General features: G+C 30.0%; 1 long non-coding RNA gene across 1 annotated transcript; it reads left to right on the top strand.

The window, feature by feature from the left end:
* Positions 1-439: 439 nt before the first annotated feature.
* Positions 440-920, top strand: LOC105621781. Its single transcript, XR_001046504.1, has 2 exons — positions 440-612; positions 720-920. It is a non-coding gene; the product is annotated as an uncharacterized LOC105621781 (long non-coding RNA).
* The last annotated feature ends 5718 nt before the right edge of the window (positions 921-6638 follow it).

The following is a 6638-nucleotide window of genomic DNA, read 5'->3' as shown; positions in this document are numbered from 1 at the left end:
ATCAAGACATACTTGGAAACGTTGAAATGGGAAGTCCTACCCCACCCGCCGTATTCTGCAGACGTTGCTCCCTCTGACTATCACTTGTTTCGATCAATGGCACACGGCCTGGCTGACCAGCACTTCCGATCTTATGAAGAAGTAAAAAATTGGATCGATTCGTGGATAACCTCAAAAGATGACCAGTTTTTTCGACGCGGGATTCGTACGCTACCCGAAAGATGGAAGAAAGTAGTGGCCAGCGATGGACAATATTTTGAATCATAAATGTATAACCAGTTTTTTACAATAAAGCCCCGAATTTCGGAAAAAAAACGGCGGAAGCAAAGTTGTACACCTAATATAAATGTATTTTTTTTAATGAATGATATATTTATTTATTTATTTTTATCAGGACGTTCAGCGTCAAAATATAAAGATACTGGGATTCATTAACATAGATCACCGGCGCAACTTTCAATTGTCAAAACTTTATGACAGGCACACTCGATGAACTTTGGGAGAAGTACTCAGAAGACGATTTAAATTGGGTGCCTTTCGACATCTTTGATCTCCACTTCTTATTTGGACTTCATCCATAGTCGACGAGTCTGAGGAAATGTGGGCTTAATGGTAATTTCATTATTATATTTAAAATATTGTATTTAAAATATTGTATTTTAAAATATTATATTTAAATATTATATTTAAATATTAATATAATGCTTTTTATCCGACAGAAAAAAACGAAAAACAGTGACGACTGCATCAATTCTTTTTAGGAACATTACTTTTTTAAGAATGTGTTACTAATAAACGCGATGCTGTAAATATGTTGCACAATATTTGTGATAAAAGTTCCGTTATAGAATGTGAATTGTATTCCATACATTACACGAATAAAAAAAATGTGAATATTAAAAAATAAATATTAATAAATATTACTTTATGCTTAAAATTATTTATTCCTTTGCCTCTACCTTTTCACCATTCCTTCGTCATATTCCGTATATTAATTGATAAGGCGCTCGTTACAACTAAAAAATTATTACATTTAGACGCTAAGTTATATTATTTAAAAATCATTAAATATCCATCTTAATCGAGAAAAAAGACAATGAGCGGAAGAGTACAATAGGAAAAGAAGAGAAAGCGCGAATAATATGGTAGGTATAGGACTACAACGAGAGGAAGCGAGAGAGCATGAGTAAGACGATAGGTAGGTATAGGACAGCAATGAGAGAAAGAGAGCGCGCGAATAACGTGGTAGGTATGGGACTGTAACAAGAGGAAGTGAGAGAACATAAGTAAGTATAGAGCTACAACGAGTTGAAGGGAGAGAACTGCATCTTATAATAAGTGGAAGAGAGATACATGGTGGGCTCTGTTTCCCTTCCACGATCCCCTCGCACAGTGACGTCGTCCTCTCTTCCTCGGTCCCCTTGCCTATTGATGTCAGACCCCTCCCTCGAACGCCTCGTCTAGCAACGTACTTCCCCCACTCTCGGACCCTCTTACCACACACACACACACACACACACACACGCGCGCGCGCGCACACGCACACACACACGCACGCACGCACGCACGCACGCACGCACGCACGCACGCACACACACACACACACACACACCCCGCATATACGTATACGTACTAACACGAATTGATCCAGAACCGGCCTACTATATCTACTGGAGAGTATTTTTTTGATGATTTACGTAATCTTGCGTACTACATTTGACATTGCATTATATTTGATCACGTGGTCATGTATGATAAGGCAATAGGCGGTTGTATTCGCGGGTACATTCTCTGTAAATTTAAATTCTAATCGTACATCCACGGTGCCACTCTTGACGGACTCGTTTTGCAGTGGTTACTAGAATAAAACCTTTCAAAAAGGAGTATAATTGGAATGATAGTTCATTATGTTTGAATGTATGTATGAAGGTACGTACGTTTATACAAACATTTATACGTATATTTGTACGTATGTTCAATATTGCGTTTCTTATTTTTTGCTGAACGCTGAATCTCTTAGTCGCAAACATTCTCTCTCGCATCTGTGTCATCTCTCAGCCTTCCTTCGCACTGCTATTGTATGCTACTGATTTACTGCTTTACTACTACCAATCTATTGTATTAGTACTACTATTGTATTCAGTATTGTATTCAATTTTCAATAATTAATGTATCTTAAATTTATGTTATGTCATGTTTTTTTTATTCTATAATCCAACTTTCGTACTGTATTGTAAATTTATATTTTATGTTCGTTTTGGCGCTTTTTACACTGTAATTCTTTACTCTCATTTTCTGGTAAGAGTTAGAGCAGCAGACTTTGCTGGTATCTCACCATTTTATACACTTGAACACTTAATTTTTTTCTCGTTTAATTCTGTGGTCGTAATGTTTTTTGTTATTTTGTAAATAATGCACAAATAAATTAAATTAAAAATTAAATTAAATTAAATATGTACATATGTACTTTAAGTACGTATGTATGAATTTGTTTAATATTACCGATCAAAAATTAAATAATTAATAATAATTGAGCAATCCATTACAACGTCTGAATCTTTATCGGGTCACTTTCAATATAAATACAAATAAATTATGATGTTACAAACTATAAGATATGAATCCGGCAATGATTGTTATTTTATTTATTTGATCTTTGCAATTGCTTTTTTCACGTGAATCTTTGAAATCTTTCTGATTGTAAAATTTGTTGCAATACGCATTGCATATAATGCGAAATTGTCATAACTTGGTACATATCTGTATGTACATGAAGTCAACTGTGTTTTTTATGTTTGAACGAAAAATTGCATGAAGTATACTTTGAATTGTGTGAATATGTAAATGGCACGAGTGAAAAAATTAAATAATTTTGTATGCCAAAAGTTGTATTAATATCAGTGTTATAAATAAATTCAGTGTTATAAGTACTTTTCACAAAATTTATGAATTAAAGCTTCTACTATAGAATGTGAATAGTTCGCTTTAAATAATATTGAAAGCTAACAACTGATGAGTGAACATTGTTTTTTCAAGAGAACAAGTATGAACACAATTATAATATAACATTTTATAATACTATTAATACTATAATTCTAGTCATGACTGCGTTTCAGGATTGGAAAGGACTTTATTGCACGATTTATAGAATTGTCTAGTGTACTTGTATAAATTCATACTGAAATATTTAAATAAGATCTACTTTAGTTTGATCAATTATAAGATTTCATTTATTTAATTGATGGAACTAAAATTTATTTATCTAATTATAAAATTTTTTTTATATGATTTATAGCATATACAACATATGCATACATATATTATTTCTTAGTAAAGTTATATTTATAAGCATGTCAAATCAGGAACTTTTTATAAATAAAATTAATATTTCCTGTAATTAACATAATTAAATTTTATAAGGTACATATAAAACAAAAAATAAAAAGAATGATAAAAGGGACTAAATTAATTGTATGAAATATATTTAGAAATGATAGCTAACATAACGAATTTATCGTTGTATCAATAGAAAATTTATGATTGATCACAATAATGAGATAGAACCGTAATGCAATTTAATCAATCTTATTATAACAATGATTGTTGTTATTAAGCAATAATTTGATATTGTAGCAGTGAACGTACCAGACCGTGCAAACGTTCAAAGAAATAAAGTAATTATTTTTATCTAAGGGTTATCAGTTGACCAACAGTGTTAGTCTTTTATTACTTTTAAAAAGATATCATAACGTTTTTAACATTAAAGATATGTGAGGAATGAATTCTTTATAATTAGGATAACTTAAATATCGGTGATGTACGTCTCTATGCAAACATATTATTCGTTATAACATTACTCTGAAAAACTAACACTATATAAAGATAATATGTAAAATTCCATATTGAATACACTGCCTAAACTCATTTTTGAAAAGACTATGGAAATAGACTTTATTATCGCTGACGCTGATCCCTTACATATAAAAGATTCGATTTCGTCAAAGTGCATTTTTATATACAATATGTGTCATTGCATAATTTAATGTAGGCTTGATGGTAATTACACTGAAAATTAACTCGCATATTTGTAAAGATAAGTAAAATTCCATATTAAATATACCATCCAAAAGAAAAAAATTAATAAATAAATTAATAAATAAAAAAAATAAAAAATAAAAAAATAATGATAATGATATATAGAAATAATGAAATGGAAAAACGCATAAAAGACAGCTCTAATACATCACCACTCAGTGAATAGTTACCGTCGCAATCATCACATCAAAAAACGTCTGTGAGGATGTTATATTTTAACATTAAATAAGAATTGTACGTTTATGTTATTCTGTGAAATTAATAAACAATATTCGTCGATGATGCATTTGAGTCACAGTATAAAGAACTTGAATTTCGAAACGTTCTTACTCGCAATAATACATGGTATATCAAACATAAGACATAACAGATATATAAATATCAATGTGTGATTCGAATTTGATGATTTCATAAATTTAAATCTTCCTACATGTCATTGTACGATTTATGGTGTTACTGATGGAACATACAACGAAGCTCATCCATACATAGACGTTGTGGAACATATATTACTTCAATGTCATAAAAATGTGATTATGATATCCATATTAAAATAAGTAAGAGACAGTAAGTTTATTCAATTTTTAAAATTTTGATTATACATTTTATACGTTATGTACTTTTTTAAGGTCTACTTACATATTTTCTATTTTCTACAGCATACATCTTCGAAACTTTGCTATCTCATATCTTGATGAGGAGATGTATTGATATTGACAGCGTATATAAATTCTTAGATGTCGAGATCGTCGTGGACGATCTAGATCTCATATAAAAATTGCGATCAACGATAATCGAGGTAACCGCATAATCCTGTCTCATGCTACGTGGAAGGCGTTCATTGAGACATGCAAATATTGAGTGATTAATGCAGTCAACTGTCCCATCATCATCATCACCGAGATCTGAATGTAGAACTTGTTAAAGTATATGATACGAAAAACGTAAAATTGTCACTACATGATACATACTTGTACATGAAACCAACCTTCTACTCTTCTTATTTGTGGTCGAGCAATGTGTTGAGCATGCTATAAACTAAGTCAATGTACGCACAGTATTGGTAAAAAATTCAAATATTTTATATCATTTTTAAGACAAAATTGTATTACTAATAAATACTGCGATACTGCAAACACTTTGTACAAAATTTATGATAAAAGTTCTATTATAGAATGTGACTAATAATCTAAATTACATTGTACATGCTGCATTAAATAAATCTATATTTAAAAATATACATATTTCTGTGAAAATTTATCTTATCCTTAATTTCTTCATCATTCCTTCTTCATATTTTCGTGAAAATAAATTACTTAATAAGAAAGCGCGAATTCGGATCGACTTATACCATTAAAATATTATTAAAATTGTGCTCGTATCATTCTATTGTAAAATCTATTGTAAAATCGCATCATAAAGTCATAAAATGAATACCATATCTTTTTTATAAAATCGTATGCGAAAGAATATATATCAACAATTTGTGACTACTACGCAAAAATTGTATTGACAATAAATAATGTGGTGCATCAAAAGATTGCGTGAAGTTTATGATGAAACTTCAATCATGGAGTATGAATTATATGCGCTTCAGATGAAATTGTATACACTACGTTACATTTAAAGTAAGAAATAAATTAAAATTTTATAAAAATGTATAATATGATACTTGAATATATTATTGAATTTTTAAAATTATTTTCTTTCTCCTTTTTCCCTGCCTTTATTCGACAGTTAGAATTATGATAAGAAGATATGTATGATAAGAAGACATGCAATTTTTCCTCAAATAAGTTAATTAAATTAGTAAAATAAGAATTGAATAATAAGAAATTATAATTCTAATCTCTATTTCTTTCTGGATTTCCTCCACAATCCTAAAATATTTTTTTCGCCTTCTTCTATATCATCATCTGCTTGTCACTTTGAAACCTGCACATTCCTGTTTCTCTTTATCCCCAGTTGAAAAGAATCTTCTGTCTCTATAGTTATTTAGAATTATTTAATAATATGATAGCTGTTCAGTAGTACGACGTAGTACAATAAGTGATCGACAGCTACTCAATAATAGTTTATAATGGTTTGATAATTAGGAAGCTATTTATAATATATTACATTATTAGAAATATTATTATAATTAGATGCTAAATTAAAATCATTGCTATCAATCATATCATTAAAAAATTGTAAACCAAAAACCATATTTATTTAATAAAATTATGAGCAAGAAGAAAAGAGAATGTGAGAGAGAATATAACGAGAAGAAGAGAGAGCGCGAATACTATAAGTGTAGGACTACGATGGATAGGAGAGAGAACACGAATACTATGGCGAATATAGGACTACAACGGGTGAAACATATATCATTATGCGCACTATTTGGCAACGTCGCAATGCATCTTGATCTTTAAATTTTATATCATTATACATATTATAATTTGGTAACGCCGCAATGTATCAAAATTACATTCATGGCATCGAGAAATATGTCGTATTAATAATGTTCCTTAAAAAATTTTTTATCTCACTAACAAAGCGTC

The sequence above is a fragment of the Atta cephalotes genome, assembly GCF_000143395.1.
Source record: "Atta cephalotes unplaced genomic scaffold scaffold00037, whole genome shotgun sequence".
Lineage (NCBI taxonomy): Eukaryota > Metazoa > Arthropoda > Insecta > Hymenoptera > Formicidae > Atta > Atta cephalotes.
Note: the sequence above shows the minus strand (reverse complement) of the source record. Positions and strands in the feature narration are given on the sequence as shown.